This window comes from Puma concolor, chromosome C2 (genome assembly GCF_028749965.1).
Source record: "Puma concolor isolate L17-30 chromosome C2, mPumCon1.1.hap2, whole genome shotgun sequence".
Taxonomy (NCBI): Eukaryota; Metazoa; Chordata; class Mammalia; order Carnivora; family Felidae; genus Puma; species Puma concolor.
This window is the reverse complement of record NC_141675.1, coordinates 110163579-110188815: the sequence shown is the minus strand read 5'-3', so window position 1 is coordinate 110188815 and position 25237 is coordinate 110163579. Positions and strand designations below refer to the sequence as shown.

General features: G+C 35.3%; 1 protein-coding gene across 1 annotated transcript in view; it reads left to right on the top strand.

Annotated features, from left to right (window-relative positions):
• Positions 1 to 24730: 24730 nt before the first annotated feature.
• Positions 24731 to 25237, top strand: part of ZPLD1 (zona pellucida like domain containing 1) — a 139236-nt gene continuing 138729 nt past the window's right edge. The window contains exon 1 of the mRNA XM_086675545.1: positions 24731 to 24898. The gene's annotated coding sequence lies outside the window, so the exon portion shown is untranslated. The remainder of the gene's footprint in view (positions 24899 to 25237) is intronic.

Here is a 25237-nt window from a genome sequence, read left to right as displayed (position 1 = left end):
CTGTGTTGCATCTTGAAGCATAGAGAGATTTTCTGAAAGACACTCTTAATTAAAGACCTGCAATGTCGGTATTGAAATCAATATTTTTAAAACTATGCCAAAACTATTTATATGCATTGGATTGATTATGACTTTTTAATGTCTTTTTTTTAAATTCATAGAGATGCTATTTACCTTAAAGATCTAGAAAATATCTGAATGAGCAAATACATATGACACCATCCACTTAAATTATATATGTATTTCTTTTTAATAGTTCTTTCTGCCAGGAGGAAATTGTTGAACATATTTATTTAAAAATTGTACTAAAAGGGGTGCCTGGGTGGCTCGGTCAGTTAAGCGGCCGACTTCAGCTCAGGTCATGATCTCACGGTTTGTGAGTTCGAGCCCTGGAGCCTGGTTTGCATTCTGTGCCTCCGTCTCTCTCTGTTCCTCCCCCACTCGCACTCTGTCTCTCTCTCTCAAAAATAAATAAAGATTAAAAATGAATTTAAAAAAATGTACTAAGAAACTTATTTTGCCAAGATTAAAGAGTACAGGATCAATATACAGAAATCAATTGTCTTTCTATAGTGACAACGAAGAAGCCAAAAATGAAATTAAGAAAACATATCCATTTACAATAGCATCTGAAAGAATAAAATACTTATAAAAGGTAAAAGAGAACTGCATTTAGTTTAAAACAGTAAGGAAGAAGATGCAGTCCCCCTACAGAAGGGTCTTAGTAGAGAAAATTATTGAAGACATGCAATAAAATATTAATAAATATCATAATGAAAGTTCATCATATAGTAATAACGTTTCTATTTAGAGAGGAATAAGGAGGAGCATAAATACAGTGGAGAGAAGTTCTTTGTCCTGATTGGAGGACAAGTGAGCACGTATATGGAGTATGAGCCATTCCAGTTGATCTTCTGGCATCCTTCTGTTCTGACCTTGGAAGGGATAGGGAAGAAAAGGAGTAAGTATGACAACTGAAGAAGCTTCTACGAGGTGTAGAAATATGCAGCTTTTCATAAAGTCACAGCATTGGACTAAAAAGTGAGAAATTGATAGTAAACTGAGTATAAGATTTTTCTTAGGGGGTCAGTAAAATAAATCAAGCATTAAATTAAGTGATAATTATAAACAAGTGTACCTTGTGACACATCTAAGCCATAGAGGACATTCTTTTCTTATATCTTGCCACACAGTGTTTCTTTTATTTTCCTATGGTATTTAATTAGTTTATGTTATTATTTTAGAGGCTTACAGAGTTATAGAAAAAGAAATGTTGACTGAATCATACTTCTTATCTTCCACACTTTTGTTTGCCTGGAAATACCGAAACTTTGCCTGTGTACATTACTGTTCACTTGAAAGGGCTTCTGGATTTACAGGCTTATTACAGGGTGGTAAGGGTAAGGGATTGGGAGTGAGTAGGACAGAAGTAGAGAGTTTAGATGCACTCCACAGATGTATTCTCTACCAATCCATGTCCCTGCTAACTACTCATTTTATGAGGCATACATTTCCAAAGTGTTTGGGGATCTCTTGGAAAATTTCTCAATTTCTCTCTAAATTGTTAGCTTTTTTCTTTTATTTTCTGTTCTTTCAGATGGAATGTAAAGAAGCCATGGGACAGAACTTCACATGTTGGGATTTCTGCTCACCATTGCTTTAATGAGATGGATTTCATAAAAATGTAAAAAAAAAGCATAAGTTTGATTGGTATCCTATCTGGAGGGTGTCTTTAACAAAAAGAAGCCAAATGACTCCAGTAGAAGCTTAAATTTTCACTTTCTCCTCTCTAGTGTTCTGAGAAAATGGGAAGAACAGAAGTGGGTCTGTAAAATATTTTTATCCAAAAACTATTTAAAAAATAGAATTATTTGCAACTAATATAAAAACCATATTCATATACATTAAAACAATATTAAACCCTTTTTTACAGTAAACAATAACATAAGCAGAAATTTTTCTTGGTTCAAGTTCACATACTTTAATAAATATAAAATTGTTGACATTTTCAGTTGAATCCAATACAGTATTATTAACTATAGTCACATGCTTTACATTACATCCCCAGGACTTATTTATTGTATAACTGGAAATTTGCACTTATGACTCCCTTCACCCATTTTGCCCTTTCCCACCACCTCCACCACTGTTGAATATTTTGGAAAAAAGATTTCTGACAAGTTTTTTCTTAAGTTTATTTATTTATTTTGAGAGAGAGAGAGAGAGAAAGAGAGAGGGAGAGAAAGAGAATGAACCATGTGTGCATGAGGGAGGGAAAGGGAAAGAGAGAATCCCAAGCACTGAAAGTGCAGAGCCTGACTTGGAGGGGTGAGGGCTTGACCTCATGATCAGTGAGAACATGACTGGAACCAAAATCAAGTGTCGGATGCTTAACCAAATGAGCCACCCAGGTGCCCCAAATTTCTGGTAAGTTTTAAACAAATCATAACAAAAAGTTAGAAGGTTTTTTTTTTTTTTAAGGAAATGCTATTATAGGAAGTTTCAGGTAATTTTCAAAGAAGTTGTTTTCTCAAAGGCTTAAACATTTTAGAAGTTTGACTCATGATACCATTAAAGAAAGAAAGCACATAACTGCAATACAAAAATATTTCTTTTATTTCTCTATTCAGTGTCAGCTTTGTCACAAAAATATTATTGTTCAGTTACTCAAATTGTGTAATTGTAAAATTTATTTTAAAATTGGACAACTATAGACGTTGATATAGTTATGCCTTTGTGTGACATAACTAAATTCTAAGTATATCTTTGCTCAATGGATCTCTTAATAAAAACATCAGTAAGAGAGAGGGATAGTATTACAGATCCTACAGAAATTTAAAGGACAAGAATAAAATATTATAGACATCTTTAATCCAATAAATTCCACAACTCAGATGAAATAGACCAATTTCTTTTTTATTAAAAAGATTTTTTGAGTATAGTTGACACACAGTGTTACATTAGTTTCAGGTGTGCAACATAGAGATTCAGCATCTCTATATGTTATGCTGTACTCATGACAAGTGTAGCTACCATCTGCCACCATACAATATTATTACAATACCATTGACTAATGACTATATCACCTGTGCTGTACCTTTAATTCTCATGACTTATTCATTCCGTAACTGGAAGCCTGTATGTCTCACTCACCTTTACCCATTTTGCCCATCCTCCTACCCCTTCACCTCTGGCAACCATTTGTTTGTGCTCTGTTTTTATAGGTCCAGTTCTGTTTTTTGTTGTTTTATTCATTTGTTTTGTCTTTTTATTCCACATATAAGTAATACCCACAAAGTATTTGCCTTTCTCTGTCTGACTTATTTCCCTTAGTATAATACACTCTAGGGTATATACTCTAGGTCCACCCCTGGTTTTATTTTTTTCTTTTGTGGCTGAGTAATATTCCATTGTGTGCATGTGTGTGTGTGTGTGTGTGTGTGTGTGTGAGTGAGTGAGATATATCACATCTTCTTTATTCATTCATCTATTGATGGATACTTAGGTGGCTTCCAAGTTTTCCCTTTTGTAAATCATGCTGCAATCAACTTAGGGGTGCATATATCTTTTTGAATTAGTGTTTTCATTTTCTTTGGGTAAATACCCAGTAGTTGGATTATTGAATTATAAGGTATTTCTATTTTTAATTTTTGGGGGAACCTTCAAAATATTTGAATGTACGCTTCACAAAATATGTAGCCAATAAGCATATAAAAAGATGCTGAGCATAATTAGTCACTAGGATAATGCAAATTCAAACCACAATGAATTATAACTAAATCGTTTCTGCAATGATAAAAGTATTTTTTAAAGTTTAGTTATTTTGAGAGGAGGGTTGTGAGGCAGGGGGAGGGGCAGAGAGAGAGAGAGAGAGAGAGAGAGAGAATGCTAAGTAGGCTCCACACTGTCAGCATAGAGTCTGATGTGAGGCTTGATTTTACAAACCATGAGATCATGACATGAGCTGAAATCAAGAGTTAAATGTTTAATCAATTGAGTCACCCAGGAGCCCTTGGTAAAAAGAATTTTTTATGTGTTGGCAAAGATGCAGAACAATTGGAAGTCACACTTGTTGCCTGTTGGAGTATAAAAATGTACTATTTTGGAAAACGTTTTGTCAGATTATTGTAAAATGAAACTTACACTTAACATATGACTGAGAAATTCCACTCCTAAGGATTTAACCAACATAAAAGAAAATATGTCCACACAATGATCATGGCACCTTGAATCATAATAGCCCCAAATAGAAAACATCCAAAGGTCAACAGGTCAGGGGCTAAACTCTTCACACAATTGAATAGTACGCAGCAACAAAAAGAAACTAATGATACATGTAACAACATAAATGAACCTCAAAAAATCATTTCAGGTAAGAATTCAGATGTGGGATATATATTGCGTAATTCTGCTTATATTAAATCTTAGAAAAGACAAAATTAATTTATAATAACAGCAGATCATTGTTTTGCTGGGGCCATGGTGTTGACCATCAAAGGTTAATAGCAAATGGTTTGGGATGATGGAAATGTTCTATATCTTCATTGTGGCCATGTTGGTTACCTAAATGTATGAATTTGTCACAGTTCATTATCAATACAATTAAAATACGTGAATTTTATATTTAAATTGTACTTCGATAAAGTTTATTAAAAATAAGATCAATTGTTTCATCTTTGACAGAAAAAACTTATAAAAACTTCATTTTGATTCCATGATTTGGATGAAATTATTAAACAATTATTAGAATTGATTTTCCACTTATAGCATATGATAACACTAATATATAAATGTATGTTTATATATATAAATAAGTATGTATATAATTTAACTATTTACCAAGTTGTACAGTTAGTGGAGCCAGTCCACTTACCAGCTATCATTTCACATTTCATAGGTATACAGAAATAAGTGAAATTAATTTACAAGCATAATCTTTTGATCTTAATGAGACATTATGCTTGATAGAATTGTACAGCTGTACATGTTAAAATATTGTCTTTGAGAAATTTTTCTTAAAATAGAGATTAACTTTTGAAGTAAGTGCTGATGATACTTAGGCAGATTCTGACATCTGGTTTTCAAGGAGTCAATGAAAATCACCATAGCTCCAAATGTAGATGGGTAAACACTGACAAACACATGACAAGTTACATGTGTATCATCAATTTTCTTGAGAAACAGACTTCAGTGCTTAATGTTAAAAATAAACATGTACTTATGCTCTTTTTTAGCTCAGTAATAGTTTATTGAAAAACAAAGCAAAAAGCATTACCAGGCAACAAGATAAATAGGTATGCAATGAACGTCCAACCCACTGTGGTTGCAGGGTTCAGACTGCTCTTTATATAGCAGAACAGCTCAGCCTCTGTTTCTTGCACATATTTCTTGTACACTTAGCCTATAAATTCCCACATTTCCCATAGATTCTGCTATATGGCAGTAAGGGACCCTCTTGCATTTCTCCTGGTGAAATCCAGGCCTGCTTTAGTGGTGTGTGACAAGCACATTCATACAGGATCCTGCTCTCAGAAGGGCCCCAAGCTGGTTAAAAATCCTGCTGTTGTCTTGAAATTCTTAATAATTTTATCTTTGAAATTGGGTTTGGTAAGTGAGATCTGAGGGGATAATGAAGATGTGCATGAGCAGAGGAGTGATAAATAACAAAATGAGATTAAAGAAAATAAAAGCAACACATTTCTAAACGGGGCAGAAACTTCTGATGTGATTTTCTTCCTAATCTTGACTGCTAGCAGCTTTTATTTCCATAGACAGTGACATAGTTCAAGTTTTAATTGTCATATTGCTGGTTTTCCCAGATTCTCAAGTGCTTCCACTGTTTTGGGGGTAGAACTGTTCTAAGAATTGTAAAGCAGAGTTGTATATTTTATAGGCCACCCATCATTCACTCCATGAAAAGCTTGTCATGTGGGAAACAAACTGGCCACTTTTTCAGAGAATATTTGTCTGTTCCTAGACATTTACTTTTTTTAATCAAAAATTGATGATTTTAAAGTTAAATGTGAAATTTAAATTTAAATGTGATAAAAGCAGCACACGTTTATTGTAGAAAGAAAAAAAGAACACAGAAATATATGAGACATAAAAATTGAAAAGCCATACCCCTTACCCCTTTCTACCCATAATTCTGCCTCCTAGAGGGAGCCACAGTGAATGGTTCAGTATTCACCCTTAGGAATGCATCTCTGTGTGCGTGTCTTGTCCTGTCATGTAACTTGCCTTTTACTCTCAACAATGTATTGCCATTATCCTTCCATATCATATATAGATGATATATATGACATGAGAGGATATCATATATATATGACGCAGGAGGATAATGGCAATATGTTGTTTATGATATATAAATGATATATATATGATGTGTGTATATATATATAAGAGATAGATATATATGCTACATATGAAAAATATGATAGATCATATATGATAGATATATGATAGATATATGATAGATATAGATATATATGATAGATACCATATATATGGTATATCTCTGCTGTATTTTAATATATGAAATTTATTGTCAAATTGGTTTCCATACAACACCCAGTGCTCATCCCAAAAGATACCCTCTTCAATGCCCATCACCTCCCCTCCCCTCCCCTCCCTCCCACCCCCCATCAACCCTCAGTTTGTTCTCAGTTTTTTGTTTTTTTTTTTAATTTTTTTTCAACATTTATTTATTTTTGGGACAGAGAGAGACAGAGCATGAACGGGGGAGGGGCAGAGAGAGAGGGAGACACAGAATCGGAAACAGGCTCCAGGCTCTGAGCCATCAGCCCAGAGCCTGACGCGGGGCTCGAACTCACGGACCGCGAGATCGTGACCTGGCTGAAGTCGGACGCTCAACCGACTGCGCCACCCAGGCGCCCCTGTTCTCAGTTTTTAAGAGTCTCTTATGCTTTGGCTTTCTCCCACTCTAACCTCTTTTTTTTTTTTTTTTCCTTCCCCTCCCCCATGGGTTTCTGTTAAGTTTCTCAGGATCCACATAAGAGTGAAACCATATGGTATCTGTCTTTCTCCGTATGGCTTATTTCACTTAGCATCACACTCTCCAGTTCCATCCACGTTGCTACAAAGGGCCATATTTCATTCTTTCTCATTGCCACGTAGTACTCCATTGTGTATTCTCTGCTGTATTTATTATGAGTATATTGTAATTTTTTTAAACCAACCCCAAGTTAGTTGTTTCTAAATTTTCAAAATTAAAATAACGTTCAATGAACAGATTTTTTTACGTTCATTATTTATAATACCCTTGAAGGGCATAAAAATATATAAAGGACATAAAGACATGAAATGGCTACATTTTGTTGTGAATTGTTACCTACATCATGACAACTATTAACCACACTTGTGAATCCTATCAAGAATAGCATCTCTCCCTACCTACTTGCTGAGAATTACTGCTTTAGGCTAATCCATTAGATCTGAAAACAAAGGTTCTACTGCATTGTTCTTAATATTAAGTATGATAATGATAATGATAATCATGAATTTACTTTGATTGTTGTGAATGCCATGTCTTTAAAAGTTGGCCCCTGCCTCCCCCTTTCCTGAATTAGTACCTCAGGACAAAGATCAGAAACTCCCCTGGTGTTGCAGTGTGTTCAGTGAGCAAGAGGAAAAGCCTAGTTTTCTGCACCTCAGGCTTTACCACTTTTACTGAGAAGTAAGATCATAATGATTGAAGTCTAAAAGGTATTCTTCCTCATGACTCCTGTCCCAACTTCAGATTTGACACATGTTGAAACTCTCATTAAGGTTGCTGTTGTGATACATACCTGGAAGGAGAACATTGACAGTTGTTTTGATCAACACAAGTTGACAATTTGGATTTTGGCTTTTACGATGGTGTTACTTTAACATTCAGCACAGAATCTTCCTGATTCCATCTGCAATCACTCATGGATAGACTGCAGGTCTATCAGGTAGGCCCTGGCTTTGCGCTTCCTATGACCGCTGTCTGGTCTTTCCTCTCCCCATCTGGGGTTGAGCCATTATCTCTAGCCCCTCTTTATACCAAGGTTCCGAGAAGGCTTGTTCTATGTGAGCACTTGGTATACTTTTTCTAACATCAATTTGAAATCTCAACTTTGCTAGTTTTCCTCCCTCTTCTGCACATCAGTCTGGATGCTGATTCTAATTCCACTGAACAATTGTCTTCTTTCTGTCACTTCTTCTGACTTTTTCCTTAGGCTCTCTCTAGGGTTTGTCTTTACTCCTTGGACTTTTAATTGGTATCAAATAAAAACAAAGCCAGACTTAGGTAAGAACAGAATTTACTGCAAGCGGGAGGAAACAGACCATTGTAACAGGGGAAGGAACACTACTGCAATAGGGAGAATGCTTGGGCTTGGAGCCCTGCAAGCATCTCACAGGTTAGCGAGGAAAAAAAAGCTTTGCTTTTGCTTTTACAGGAGGGAATAAGTAAACAAGGATGAAAGAACCAGGTTGGGGAGATGGAATGCATGAGGATGGCTGTGAATAGACAGTTGGTTAGAGAATATTCTGCCCTGAGATCAGTATATTTTCAAAAGAGGCCATTAGAAGGGGTTCTATGCTGGCTCAGGCTGAGAGTGGTTCAAAAGCCACTAGCCTGGAGGAAGGAAACCTAACCCACATTTACTTAACAAACATTTTGTTCTGATTTCTCAGTGGAGACCAGGCAGATAATCATTTATGAGGCAAAGCATGGGAATTTGCAGCATCTGTGTCTCTGGCTTTGTCATAGGTAGGTGAGAGGGGCATCTGTGTGTCTCATCTAAGTCATACGGAACGGTGTCTCTTTGCAGTAAGACATTTTCTGGAACATTAAGGTGGAGGAAATTTTTAACTTTTGCTGTTTTCCAGGATAATAGAGTTCACGTAAAATTCAGCATTGCTATCAGTTATCTTCATTTCTTTTGTCCCTAGTCTGACTTCTTTTCTGAAATGTGCTTTTTGACTCCCTCATGCTGTACTTTAGATTTACTGTGTTTGCCTTCATGCATTCTCTCAGCTCCTGTCTTACATGCATTTTTTACTTTAAAACTTGTATTGTTATTATTTTTAAGAAATATTTTAACTTATAAAAGCAAAAATCTAAAAAAAATACAGATATGTAGTAAAAATGAAAATGCTACTTTACTTAATATTTTAAAATGTGTTTCCTTCTCCAAATTAAATTCCATTTGTATAACAATAAAGAATAAAACTAAACGATGAACAATTATCTTACATTGTAATATTATTCTGTGATGTTAAACACTTTCATTAAGCAAAACGTGTATTTGCTTGGCGCTCTGAACTCCATGGGTAACTCAAAATGAAGGCATATCTGTATGTAGGTGCGCCTATGAGGTTCAAGACTTGGCTCCTACCATGTTTAGCCTCTGCTTTCCTTTGCATTGGCTTCATTTTGCCCAGTAATGAAAAAAGATGGCCACTAGCAGTCCACCTTCATTCTACTTGATGAAAAACTCTAGATATTTTTCCCCAATTAAATTCTGGACTTTGATCTCATCGTCCCCAACTAGCCATGTTTTGCTCCCTGAACTGAGATAGTGTTCATCTGACTGTCTAGATCTCTTTCAAGAGTTAGGGAGTAGGGTGGGTTCCCTTGAGGCCATATCAACCAAGCTTTCTAGGGATGGTTTTCCAAGTGACAATTGAGAGAAAATGTGGGAATAGGAAGGGCAGGATGATATTTTTTAAAATATGTGTGTATATGAGTGTGTGTGTGTGTGTGTGTGTGTGTGTAGTGAAAGTTTTAAGTGAAGATTTTATTAAAACCTTTTTTTTTGAAAATAAATAATTTTTGTATAAAAGTACATGTGGATAATGCAAGCAGTGTTCATGGAGTTATATGAAAAATGACTCATCCTTCTTATTCATTCCCTCACTTTAGATTCACTATCTAGAGATGACAATTTTTACTCTTTTACTTATTTACTGTTACTTACTCCCAAACCTTTTATTAATATGCTAATGCAAACATTTACTTATTGTTCAGCATTCAGTGTTGCTGCTGAAAATACTGATGTCATTTTCTTGATGATTCTTTGTTAATGGTCTGTTTTTCCTCTGGATTCCTTTAAAAACCTTTTTACTTGGTATTCTAATCTTTTACTTGAATTTGCCTGGGTTTGGGTCCATTTTAATTTATTTGCAGGGCCTTTGATAGGTCATTCAGTTCTGAATGTTGTTTCTGTAGTAACTTCCTTTCCTTAAAAATCATCTCTCCCTGAAAATCTTGTTGATTGAATATTAGGTTTCCTGGATTAATCCTCTATATCTCTGATCAGAAAAGATAGTATCTTATATCTCCTTTTCTTTTGATTTCAGGGAGATTTCTTCAATTTTATTGTCACCTTATTTAGGAATTGATAATTTCGGTAGCGGTATTTTTTATTTCTAAGAAATAATAGAACTTTTTCATAACCTTTATATTTATGATTTATGATTGTGTTATCTGCCTGAAGAAATTAATATTTTTTAAAAGTTATATATTTAGTTTTTTCTTTTTTGTTCCCTGAATTAACTCTGTTTCTGTTTTCTTGGAATCAATTTTTCCTGTTTGTTTCTTTCTCTCTCTCTTTTTTTTCAATAAAGTAGGTTTTCCTTGAAAGCTTGATAACTTGTGATTGTCTCTTCATACTTACAAATGAAACTATAAAAAGCTGATAGTCCACTGTAGGTAGATTAGATCTTCCACTGGTGGTGTCATTTCAGAGGGTGGAATGGTGATCTGGCTGTTAGGTTATGACACTCTGCAAATGCCAGATTGTCTTTGGGGCTTTTCAGTTTCTTTAGGGGAGAAACTTTGGGTTCAATACCTGGGAGAAATTTAGCTGGTGAGTTTTGTCCATTTGGTGTGATGTCAACTCTTTTATATATAAACTTTCAATTTTTCTCCCAGTTTTCAGCCTCCATTCTTACCTTGGCCTCCCTAAGTACTTGATGACATTTCTAAGTGGGAAGCCTCTTAGGATTCTGTAGGGAAAGTGGTTTTTCCTTAACCGTGTGCTTCTGTGAGCACTCTAGGTTATGCTTCTTCTGTCCCCCTTCCTACACCTTCCTCAGTCCTACACTCTACCCACTTCCCATCTTCTGGAGGTTTCTTGGAATCCATTCTCTATCAGTGTTCCTCCCCTACCCCTATTCTTTTCACTTGGTATCTACAAATTTTACTCAGTCTTGGGAGAGAAAGGAGATAATGGTGCTCAATCTTGAATCAGATGTGTCCTATTCTAAACATAAAATTTTGGATTTTTCAAAGTTTTGTTTTTGAGCATCAACAATCTACCTGGTATAGCTGAAAGGCTGATTATCATGATGCTATTTAAATATATCCATTCAAAAATTCACAGCGAAAATTTGCAAATGAAAGTTATTGTCTATTAATTTTACATAAAATATATATAAAAATCTACCCTTTATATATAATATTAAAATCATTTGGCATTCTGTGTGGACATTCCCTAAATTTACAACATTGTGGAGCCTGACACATTTTGTGGCATTCTCACTACAGTGTTCTCATTTGTAAGGGACAGTGTCCTAGGAATGAGATATCTCAATGGGGATCTTTTCCTGTACTCTTTAAGTAATTTGGGCATATTATTCAACATCTTTTAGCTCAATTTCTTGGAGAGGTTGGATTAAATAAGTCATTTTTAAAGTCCTTTTATCACTAAAATTTCATATTTCTATAATTCAAAGATAGGATACTTAGCATTCTAAAGAACAGTCAAATATCAAGAATTGTGCCAATGTCAGGCACACAATAGGTGTTCAATAATTTTTTATGAATGAAAACAATTGGAATTGGAATTTATATTCACTCATTCAATCATTCAGTGGGCAAGTATTTACAGAGTGCTTCCTAAAGCTGGACACAATTCTCGGTCAGAGGTGAAGCAATGACTAGACAGAACCATAGAGTCTGCCCTCATGTAGCATACATTCTAGTGGGAGAAAACAGATTATAAAAAAGTACGATAATATGTATTCAGAAGAATGGAGATAGGTCCTATAAGGGGACTAACTAAGGTTAAAACGTCTTGGAAGATGGTTGTGCTATTTGAGGTAGAGTGCTCAGAAAAGGCATCCCCTATGAGGTGATATCTGAACTGAGACTTGAAGGGGGACAATGAACCTGCTAAAAGTAGAGCTGAGAGGGAATCCTCCAGGGAAAAGAAACAGTGCAAAAGTTTTTTAGCACTGAGACAGTCAATGTAGCTGTGATGAAGAAGTTGTTGGAATGGTAGGCAGGAGACAGAGTATGAAAATTTTCTAAACCAAAGTAAGGATTTTTAGATTTTACTCTAAGTTTAATGTGACTCATTAGAAGGCTTTTAAGATGTGCTAGGATATGAGCTGATTTATACTAAAAGAAATTTTAACCTGTTTACTGTATCAAAAATGGACCTAACTATTCTATTTATATTACAACTTACTTTAAGCTGGCATTTCCCATTGGCTTTGTTTACTTTTTCTCCTTAGTACTTATCATCATCTGACATGCTATTTATATTTACTGTTTGTTTATCATGTGCTGTTCCCACTGGAATGGAAGTCCCATAAGGATTTTTTTTTTTTCATTTTTGTAACCTTAGTAGATGGAAAAGTCCCTACCTAGCACATGGTATACTTCTAATAAATATTATCATATTAATCATTGGGGTTTTTTTTGAGGGGGTGGGAATAGGGCTTAAGAAGAGTGGTAAGATCAGACAGAAAGCTATAATAAGAATCTGTATGGGATATATATAGTGTTTTAGATAAGAATGTTAAGAATGGAGATGGAGAGAAGTGGAAAAATTCAAACTTCATTTTGGAGATATAATTGATGGTATTTGCTATGGAATTGAATGTGGGGAAAGTGGGAAATATGAGAAAGTAAGAAAGAACGAGAACCTAGAATAGTTTCATAGGTTTTTATTTAGCGACTGCATAAGATTATCTTATCATTCTCTGAAATGGGAAAGGTAAGGGGAAAAGCATGTTATGGGGAAGAAGTTAGTGGGAATCACGATGCTCATTCAATAGCTGAGTGGAAATGTCAAGTACACACTTGGCTATATATATCTAGTACTCAGATGAGAGGTCTTTGGGAGATACAAATTTGGTACTCATCAAAATAAAGATGGCATGTAAAGCTACAGTTGTTAATGACATTCTATAGTATAAGGGTATAGCTAAGAAAGGTAGAGAACTCAGGGCCAATAAATGAGTCATTAATATTTAATGGAGAGGCCAAGAAGGGAGATGGAAAAGGATGCCTGGATATAGTGAGATTGGGCAGAGCTAAGTAAGTCATGGAAGGAGAGCAAGGAAGGTGAGTTAAGAAAGGCATGAATAACTTTGTTGGATGCACCTGAGTGGCAATAAGATTAGAACTTAGATTGTCCACTGGTTCTTGACAAGAGCAAATGAATTGTAGTGCTTTGAATAAAAGCCAGATTAGAAATGGTTGAAAGTGAATCAGAAATGAGGAAGGAAACAACTTTCATTGTGAATAAGAGCAAGAAATATCGCAATAGGTAAAGGGGAGGGATTAGTCCAGGAAAGAGGGGGATAACCATGGGAGTAAATTCTTCAGCTGACAGTGGATGATGGAGAAGGTGCTGAACGGGAATAAAATAATTTGAAGAAGTACTATTTTTATGTGTCCCAGTAATTGCATACATTTCTCAAGATATCTTCAACTTTAGTAGTTCCAATGTCAAAGGGTGATTTGTCTCTACATGCAAATTGAACTGAGGTAATTATCTGAATCTCAGGTATTATGACTTACTGTCACAATGGATCTTTGCCTAGAATCTTGGCTCTTTTTGGTACTTGCCACATGACTCTACGCATCTGTGTTAATTCATCTATTGAGTGGGAACAATTTTATTACTTGGAGATGTTGTGGACATGATGTGAGATAATGTCTGTATAGATTGACTTACTTATGTCTGTACCAAAAGATAAAATGAACATTTGCTGAAATATGTATGACAGTACCTAATTGGTTATAGTGCAGCTATTATTTTATGCCCTTGAACAGTGCTAGGTAATAAATGCCTTGAGGGAAGAAATTACATTTTACCTGTTTTGTATCCTCATACCCAGCCACAGTTTACTTAACTCAGAGCTGGTATGTAGTGAATAGCAAATAAATACAAATAAATAAATAAATAAATAAATAAATAAATAAATAAATAAATAGAAGAAGAAAGAAAGTAAACCCACAATGTAACTTCTTATAAATTATAAAGCAAGACAGGGTTAGGCATGACTGCATTCATTCTGGCTTTGTAATTCTGCCTTTGATACAATAGGATGTGGAATAATTTCCTTACAAAAAATCCATTTGGCACTTGAATTAACAGAGATGTTTAGGAACACCCATGTATAGCTATCTTTCATATCTGCTTGGGTTTTAGTTTCTAACGTTAGATAGACAATGTATTGTAATTTTACCTATAATCCTATAATTATGTTTTGATATCACCATTTCATCAGCGTTTATCACATGTTCTAAATGAATCCATTATGTTCACAGGGATTCCTTAAAGCCCAGGAATTAAAACTATCATGAAGCCCTAGGAAACATGGCCCCAAAAAGTACTTTCTATTGTCTCAACTCCTTGGAATTAGATCTGAAAAATGTTTTCATATTTTGGTCTAGATGTATGTGTTTGTGTGCTCATCTGTCTTATTTTGTCATTAACTCTTCTTTCTTGCACCTTCATGCTTCATGCTGTCTTCATGATTCTCCTATTTGTAGAGTTGGGGTAGTTTAAGAATACAAGATGGAAGTTTCAGCAGACATAATTTCCTCAGTCTGTAGGGACATGTCCTTAGCTTCATTGTGTCCTGAACAGGGAGATATATGGACCTTTATTAACAAATTAGGCCTTAAATTAAATTAGTTTAGATTTAAGAGAAAGTCTTTTCATTTGATTGAAAACAATTGAAATGAATGAGATGAAGTATTTAAGTTCAGCATTTATCTTTTGCCCATTGAAACATTTCTGCATCTAATAAATTCAAGTTAAAAAAAAAAACCATGTTCTCTAAGAACCAGAAATAAGACATTTAGTTGCCTTTTAGAGAATACTGACATATCTATAAAAATTATTACAGAATTTAGTGGGGTTAAATTATGTATTAAAAGATGAAAATATAAATCCTGGATCTGTATCAAATCTTGGTGTCAGATCACTGAGGTTCATTAGGTTGGAATTGGTTTTCAGAGAATATTATATACATGGGAGTGGCTATCGCTTTATGTATCAGATTTATGAGGCTGTATAGTAATTGGTAAAATATATTGCTTAATTTCGCTTCTTAGGATAAACCCTAAGTAAAAAACCTGAATTGCCTGCCCAATCTACAAAAACCAATACAAGCAACAAATTCCTCAAATTCCAGAAACATTTAATACAGCATTAACTTAAAATAGTGAAAAATGAAAACAATGTCAATAGTCAAAATAGGGAAGGAGGTAAAATCTTATGTGGTCACTACGAGAATGTTTAATGGGATATTTGTAATGAGCTAGGGGAAGGCTTACATTGCAGTTTTAGATATGAAAAGCAGTCACACTTTTTATATATTGAAGAGCTAAACTAAGGCATATGCAGAAAAAATAGATCAGAAGGAAATTCGCCAACATTTATCAGTTATTATGCCTGGTGATTTCAATATTTTTCTTTCTAACTTTATGTGCTTGATTTTTTCTACAGTGACAAGTGTTAACTTTTATCATCAGGAAAAAAAAAATTGAAATAAAGTTGTGTATAAACAGCTTAGTTTAATAGGGATGACAATTCATCCTCTCCCAGCGGTCACTGGTGACAGCCTCTTGATGTGGTGTCTTCCTGTCTGAAAGTATTTCTTGTGTGCTTTAAACCCTTTGATCCCATTCACTTTGAAAGCAGCATGACCTTGCAAGCCTGGGGTTTGCAGCTTTCTTAGATGAATGATTTTCAGACGTGATTTTTTTTTTAAATCAGGTGAATTTTGTAAAATGCTATTTTCCCTTTGTATCTAGAAATATATTTGTGCTAAAGGTTTAACCACAAGCCAAGTATGAAGTAATTTGGTTTGGCGGTTACTAAGCTATTGATAAATGTCTTACATTATTAAGTTGAATTTGCTTTTTAGTTTCATTCTGAAAATGGCCTAACTTTTCCTGGAAAAGTGAACTTCATCTCTAGCTGAGATTGAGATCATGTATGCTGTGGCAAAATTGTAGTATACCCAGCTACTTCCAAAGAGGATTTGGTACAGAATTGTGGAATATATTACTGAGCTGTCTTCTGGAAGGTCATATATATATATATATATATATATATATATATATATATATATATACATATTTACCTAATGAATCTCTTTTACATAATAATCACTTTTCAGTCTTAAAACTTTGAGACATTTATTCATTCATGCATTCAACAGACATGGACTGAGTACCTGTTATGTGAGAGATGCTGTGGCAGGCACTAGAGCCAACATTTCAACGTATTTAGGTAAAATTAAGGTTCTAATCCATTAGGTGAAAAAGCAAAATGCAAATGAAATATATATTTTGATCATATTTATGCAAATATATTTAGCTATATGAGAGCAGGGATTTTTGTCTGCTTTGTTTTCTCCTAGCAGAACAGTCACTGGTAAATAGCAAATGTTTACTAAGTATTTGTTACATGGATGAATAAGTGAGGGCACTGATATGGTGCTCTGAGGGGCATATGTATAACAAGAAGAAGACATTTTGTCAAAAGGCCTGGGAATTGGAGATGGGCAAGATGAAGTTGAGAGAGTTACCACTGACTGGCATCTCTCCTCAAGGAGGATGGAGAGCACGACCACTTCTGTCTATGCTGTCATAGTTTTTTTCTCTCCTTGCTTTCCCTCTGTGCACTGCTCCCCCATATCTTCCAGGCTTTATCTGTTGCAGAGGCCCCCCTCCACTAGTGTGGAGAATTCCTTCCACAACTGTATGCACAAACTTCATGCAAAGGGATGTGTCTATTGCTCTTGGTCCCTCCAGAAACTTAGTGTGAAAACATGGTATTTCTATTTCTGCTTACTCACCATTCTCTTTGGGAATTAGACAGAACTTTTTTTTTTTTTTTTTTTTAATTGGGTCTTAAGTTCCTAAACAGACTGGAAGACAAAGAAGCCTTTTGATGAAGTAAAAACAATGGCATCCAGCAATCCTACTGCCTGGTATTTACCCAAGCGAAATAGAATCATGTTTCCACCAAAAAAATTATAAAAGGATATTCATAATAGTCAAACGTGAAAACAATCCAAATGTCCTGCAAGAGGAGAATGGATAAGCAAAGTGAGGCATATTCATACATTAGAATATTACACATCAGTAAACAGGAATGAACTACATATATATGGAGCAACGATGTATTTCTTAAAAATATCTGGTGCATTATTGTCTGAGCATGGAAGGGGAGGAAAGAAATGACTAGAAATGGGCACATGTGAATTTTCAGGGTTGCTGGAAGTGTTCTATGTCTTGTTTGGGGTGCCATAGATATATACAATTGCCAACACTTATTGACATAAACACTTAAGATTGGTGTATTTTATTTTATGTAAGTTATACCTTAATTTTATTAAACTTTATTTCTTTTTAGAAAGAGAGAGAGAGTGAGTGAGCAAGTGGCGAAGGGACAGAGAGAGAAGGATAGAGAATCCCAAGCAGGCTCTGTGTTGTCAGTGCACAGCCCAGAGCCTGATGTGGGGCTCGATCTCACAAACCATGAGATGGTGACCTGAACCAAAATCAAGAGTTGGACGCTTAACCGACTGAGCCACCCAGGCACCCCATTTTTACCTTCATTTTAAAAAAATGAGAAAAAAACTACTTTGAGAATTAAAATATAAGACAATTCAGCATAAGTAATACTTATTTACTAAGTACTTCTACCTCAGCCAGTGTTCAAGGAGCTAGAAATATAAAACATCTGTGACAAAAAGTACTCTTCCTGATGAATTCACAGTCTAGGAAGGAGAACAGATGTGGAAAAAGACATTGACAAGTCTATTATTCATACAAAACTTTTCAGAAGTATATTTCCAGAATATACCTAAGCATGAACTGGATTGCATTTTAGAATTGTATAATACAATAATTACCTGAAGTACAGACTATTGTGTGAAAAAATATTCAGTCTACCAAATCTTGTAGTTATGCTGTGATAGACAGCCTCCATCATGGCCCCCAAATGTATACCTATCCTTGTGGTGACCCCTTCTACAATGTACTATGTTTGGTCTCTGTGACCGATAGCATATGGGTAAGTCATTTCCAATATTAAGATATAAAAGGCTGTGGCTTCTTTATAGGGTACTTGCTCCCATATCTCTCTCATCCATCACTTTGGGAAAAGCCAGCTGACATGTGAGACTGTGTACTCAGGAGGCCATGGAGAAGCCTGTGGAGAGAAATGGAGTTCTGTGACCTATAGTGAGGAAGTAGAGCCTTCCCAGAACCGCATGAGTTACCCTCATCAGGTCTTAACATGAAAGTGGCTGCCTTTTTGACTATACCTCTTTAGAGATGTTGAACCAGACCACCTACCTAAGCCACTCCTGAATTCCTAACCCACAGAAATTACAAAATAATAAGTAATTATTGCTTTAAGCTGCCAAATTTGTTGGTAAATTGTTATATAGCAATCAATAACCAATTCATATGATCTTTCTAAAATGTAGAACACATGAGTACGTGGGTTAGTGAATCATTTCTGATTATTAACTGATCACCTCAGCTTTTCAGTTTCACTAAAATATTAATTACCTAATGACTGTTTGGGAGCCAAAAGATTTCTGAAAACTTTGTAGAGTTTAGTTCCCAATTTCTATCCAGAGAACAGTTTACTCACTCAAAAAATCTAGTTTTTGAATAAAAACTTATGGTATATATCAATCTAGCTACCAACTAAAACATGCAAAATCATAATTTAATAAAATTTAATTGCGTCTCAAGTATGAAAGGTCAATTTTGTATTATTGAATTTATTAATGAAAAAGCAAATGAAAATTAAAATGAATTCAAATTAATATTCACAAGTAATCTTCACTTTGAACTTCAAAATATATAATGTAGTTTGAAGTCATTATAGCTTAGAGACCACAACTTAATTAAAAAAAATTTGCAGGGGTGATTTAGTCGATTTTTAAATTAAGGCAACAGAATATGAAATTTTAGAGTAATTGAGATTATTGCCCTGTCATTTTTGAGATGACCAGCCTTTATTCCTTCTTAAATCTTTAGATTTTAAAATTATACCACCCATGACAGATACTATTAACTTAGTCTGAACTCATTTCTGCATTAAGAAAACAGATCTTGGTGGCTGTCACTGGAAAAGTGTTATATATCTTGAAGCATAAAAAGACCCCCTTTTCCCTCTAGCTAAGCAGAAACTAAGGAGGATGTAAATCCTTGTGGAAGAATTCCTACCAGATCTTCCCCCTAGGGATAGGATAGCTAAAGAAAAAGTTGTAAAGAGTTGAGTAGGTAATGGGATTTTTTCTTACCTTTGAGAGGCTGAAAGTGAGGGATGATGGAAAGCTCTGAGATAATGTGAAGTTTGGTGTTATTCCTCATTTAGTTCCAGACTGGTAATTTGTAAATTTTGGCATGCATCTGAATCTTGTGAATGGCTGGTTAAAACACAAATCACTGAGTCGAATTCCTAGAGGTTCAGATTTAGTAATTCCTGTGTGTGGCATAGGAATTAGTTCCATGGCGATTCTGTTGCTGTAGATCTAGAGATCACATTTCAAACCACGAATAAATTGCATTATTTTTGTCTTTGGGGGAGTTTTTGTGTTTGTAGGGTGGAGAGGAGGGAGTTAAATTACATTTATTGGACATTCTGGTAGTTCAGTAGAAACTTGAAAGTGAATTTTGGCCAATGGAATGTGAATACAATCTTAAATGCCATCTCCATGTCCCACCCTTAAAATGTCCCATGTGATCCTCCATATTCTTTTTTTTTTTTTAATTTTTTTTTCAACGTTTATTTATTTTTGGGACAGAGAGAGACAGAGCATGAACGGGGGAGGGGCAGAGAGAGAGGGAGACACAGAATAGGAAACAGGCTCCAGGCTCTGAGCCATCAGCCCAGAGCCCGACGCGGGACTCGAACTCCCGGACCGCGAGATCGTGACCTGGCTGAAGTTGGATGCTTAACCGACTGCACCACCCAGGCGCCCCTGATCCTCCATATTCTTGGCCAGCTGAATGCAAAAGATTGAGAAAAGGCTTGAGACAAAAACTTCATGCCATATTCTGCTAATTATTCTCCTTTGAAGAAGACTATTGGACCTTAACTGCCCACTGTGAATGGTGTCATGTTATAATAGAGAAAAAGATAGGATAAAATTTCCCAAAGAGGGAAAGGATAGGACCTGAGGTCCCAAGGTGGGGAAAAACACAAATTTTGGAACAATGCTGGGAGCATCTGACCACAGCAAACCCCCTCAGGTGTAAGGCTCCTCTTAAGAGTGTAACAGATACCACCTACTCCCCCTCACGTTCCTCTCAGGAATTTGACAAAAGACCTGACTAAAAATAAGTAGTAGACCATAAAACATATGACCCACAAGGAATGGTATGACCCCTCATACAATGGAAACTGTGTCACTGGTTTTATCATTTATCCTTTCGCCCCAAAACACAGGTGGCTTAACAGAGCAGTGGAATGGCCTATTAGATACATAGTTACAAAGCTGCCTGGGTGACAACACTTGTGGATTTGAGGAACTGTCATAAATGATGCAATATATGCTTTAAACCAATGACCATGCAGAATGTTAATACCAGAGTCTAGGAACCAAGGGTTTTAAGTAGAGTAGATTCATTCACTCATCCCAAATAATCCTCTCCAAATTTATTCTTTCTCTTTCTGAATCTTTTTGGTCCTGTTGGTATGAAAACTCTTATTTCCTAAAAGGGAATGATCACAATAGGAGACTAAAACAGAATTCCAATTCATTGGAATCAGAGATTGCCATATGTTACCTTTGGCCTCTTCAGGCCGCTCAACCGAAAAGCAAATAAAGGAATTGCTCTCCTGACTGCAGTGACTGATTCTAGTTATCAAGGTGAAACAGGGTTGCTGCTACACAATTGTGGTAAGGAAGACTGGAACCCAGGGAATTTTAGGTACCTCTTTAGGTACCTCTTGGTACTTGATGGCAAATGGGAAGAGTTCATGGATGGCTATGGTAACTTAATAGTCATGGCCAAAAGATACCAGTGAAAGCTTATCTTTGAGAGCATGGAGTTGGATACTTGGGTATATGTAAAACAAAAGGGGTGGTTAGATGCTTCCTGAATTCACTTTCACCTTTAAGACTAAGCATCTCTCTAACTTCCAAGCAAGAGGCTCCTTTATACTTCAGATTCCATTACATCATGGTAGCTGGGATATAAGCTTTCTCTTGAAACTCTGTCTTGTTCTTTTACTTTTCTTAAGTCTAACAATCAATCACCTAGTTCAAATGGGAATTTCAGATGTAAAAATACATGGGAAAGGTATGAAGATGAATAAGGATCTTTAGTGTTAAAATTTGAAATAGATTACGTGGCAAGTCATAGTTGTACTATCTTATTTGAATTAACTTGACTTGATTTTGTTTGGTAAGTGGTGTCTTAACAGGCTGTACTCTAAATAGATCCTTACTGGGTTTATTAGATTCCTCATTTAACAATCGTGTTTGGGGTCATTAGTCTTTGTTTACTGGTTCTCAGACTAACCCAAGAGTTCAAAGTCAAATCTGCTTTCTTATTACCTGGTTTCTAAAAGATTTCCCCAATAGCTACCAAATAAAATCTCTTTACAAACTTAATATGATTTACCTGTACAAAAAAAGGCTTATATGTCTTTTCCAGCTGACTTGCCTCTGGACGATAACATAAATATATATATATATATATATATATATATATATATATATATATATATATATATATATATATATATATATTTGGTGGGTCCTGTCTGACCTGCCCCAATTATACTGCCCTTGGCTCTTGAGCTCCTTTTTATCTCAGAGTTTTTTTGTTTTCCTTCATCATTGATCCCAGTGTTTATGGAGCTGAACTTCCTCCTCACTTATTTTATGTCTGGTGAGAAAATCCAGGGAGTCCCAATACAGCCCAGAATAGTTGTGAAAATAATTGTGTTTCTAAAATTAAATTTGTATTATGATTATTTGGCCTGGACCAAAGGTAAATTACATGGTGAAGGAGACATAAACTGTTATAGTTGTGTCAAGGGGAGTCCAATTTGGTCTGATCCGCTCATTTTGTCGATAAGAATATATGAGGTCCTCAGGATTGCTTAGTGCCTTATTAGGAGCCCGAGTCCAAACATTCCTTCTAATTTTGGTTCAGTGAAAATTCTCTAACATCATGCTGCTGCTCTGATATTATTTTTAGGGTGTAGAGCTTGTAATTTTCAGATCCCAAATTTTATTCAGTAACCTTTCATATATGCACAGTATTTTATAGCTGGTAAACAACTTGATAAGAATACCTACAGTTAAAAGGCAATTATATATTTTTTTCAAACCTTCCACCCTTTTTTAAAGAGCAGGTTTTACTACATTTCCCTTTTCCCTGAACAACTGTCATTAATTAAGATTGTTCTAAGAGACCAAAACACAGGAAAGATATAAATTTTAGGTAGAAAAAATTATTTTTGTCTTTATTTTACAGATTTTATTTTGTCCCTGCAAAATTTTTTAGGATGCCCTAGAAATTTATAATACAGGAACTCAAACAAAGATGTTTTCTGAACATGGCCCATTGTTCTGTTACTCCACATTCAGGCAAATTTTAGATTTACTGATTTAAATTATATGAGGGATAGTTGTCGGACCATACATTGGATTCGTTTTCTTGGTTTTTGATATCTGAGTAACCCACCCTACTAATAAATGGAGCTTGTCCTGCAGTCTTTTGGCAGCTGTGTATCATAGTTGGTTAAACAATGCTGAGGGCTTTCAGTAATGGGTGAAGTTTCAAAAATCTCTGTATGGCTCTGGAGCTATGTACAAAAGCCATATCTGGACATGTAAAGTGGGAAATTGAAATGATTTATGTATCTTGATAATTCAAATAAATGTTCCAACATTCACCTCAATTATCTTGAATCTGTAAGAAAATGTGTTATGTTTGAATTAGTATGAAAACTGCCTCAGTGTTTTATTCCAATTTACATGTCCAGATATAACTTTTGGGTAATAATAATAGTGACGGCCTCCATTATGTTCCAGGTACTATTAGGTGATTTTCATATATTATTTCTAACCCTTATACCAACCCCACAAACTAAGCATCATTATTCCCATTTTACCCATGAGGAAACTAAGCATATAGAGGTTATAGGATTTATGAAAAGCTTGAAGTAGTAATTTGCTTTGAGTAAATTGGCAAAGTGACGAAAGAAAGCAATACATGTTGTTAAATCTCAGGAAATGAATAAATGCTTGCAACATTATTTATCAGTTTGAAAAGACAGGAAGTCCAAAGTCTTTGTGATTCAAGATTAAAGTCTTCACTCCTTTTGCATGATCAAAGTATGATGGTGATTTTGGTCTCTGCCTTCCTTTCTTTGTGACTTTAGATCATTATGCTTGTTTTTTCCTTAAATTTTTAAAGTTTAATTTCATTTTCCAAATCTTCAAGTGCCTAAGTTAAAACTAAAAGACTCAAAGGAAGAAAAAAAGATACTGTGTTCTGTATAAAACAACATATGTCAAAATACCAAGTTACATCCTCCTTTTAAGGCAATAATTTGCACAACCAAGCTATGTTTGAATGCATTAACTTGCTAGAATTTTGACAGAGGCAGTCTGTGTGCACAAATCCCTCGAATACTGATGGGATTGTGATTATACCCTGAAAAGAGAGGAGCCTGAATACAGATTTTAGAGGACCAGAAAGTGTTTAATGTCTCATTGTTTGCATCGAGATTCTAAATCACATTCAAGTCCTCGACTCTGATCTTCATATCAATGCACAAATGGAACAGAAGAGAAAAGCCAGGAAAGCTGTTTTCTGAGTGAAACACTGATTTTGTTCTCATGTTACCAGCAAGAGACCATTTGGGATATTTAAGCCTGAGGTTGAGTGCTCTGCATTTGTTAGAGCTCCTCAATGTTTGAAATGGGTTTTCCCTTTAGGGAGCCCATCCATTTGGACAAGTGCTACATCAGATCAAAAGACATGGGAAGAGGTATTTTGCACACAGATTGAATTTTTTTCTGGCAAAATAACATAGCTTTTTTAGCACAACATTGTCTATTCTCTACCGAGTGTTCCTTTTTTTTTTTTTTTTTTTTAAATAGTTGGAGTCTGTTTTCCAAAAAGTGTCAGGCTTTTCTCATGTGGCGAATTGGCTAGCAGCCACCTGGAGATCATTTGAAATGAAAGCTGGCGTTATGGGATTTAGTTTCTCAGCTCCAGTTGGTATTGTTTTCTAGTTTATTAAATGTTGATCACATTGCTCATTTTATTGAAATTATCAGTCATCTGATTTTTGTATTACTATTTGAGAAACACAAATACTAACTAATACAATCTTTTAAACTTTGGGCTATAATGATATTCTGTTAAAAATGTCATGGAACTAATAAGAAATCATGTCTATGTTTTTTTTTTTTTTTTAATTATCTCTTTCAGTTGAAAGAAATGCAGAGTCATTAGCGTCTTAAGCCAATCATCACCCTAAAATGGTTTGAAGGGAGATATGGTAAACCCAAATCACTGTTTTAACTATGATGAAAGGTCAACCCAGCAATGGAAAGCAATGGACACATTTTATTTCCGAATGGTGATGCTGATCCATTTCAGGTGAGCATTGTTTACAAGAACCTGGAACACAAATCCTGGGCTGTGTGCTATGGTAAACCAATACCAGGTAGTTGGACACAGCTCCAGAAAGAGTGCCACTGTAGAGGCAGAGTAGGGAATGGAGAAAATGAGGGAAGAAGGGCTTTATCTGCTTTCCTCCACTGTGCATTTAGGAGAATTCCTGGCATGAATGATACAGTTTTCCTGTTGTCATTAGCAATAGCCGCCAATCATGGTTAATCATCTACTTCCAAAATGAAAAGAGAGTTGGCCAAAGTGCAGTTGGAACCACTGCTGCCACATCCCTGGGGATGTTACTGGAAACTTTACAAATTCTTG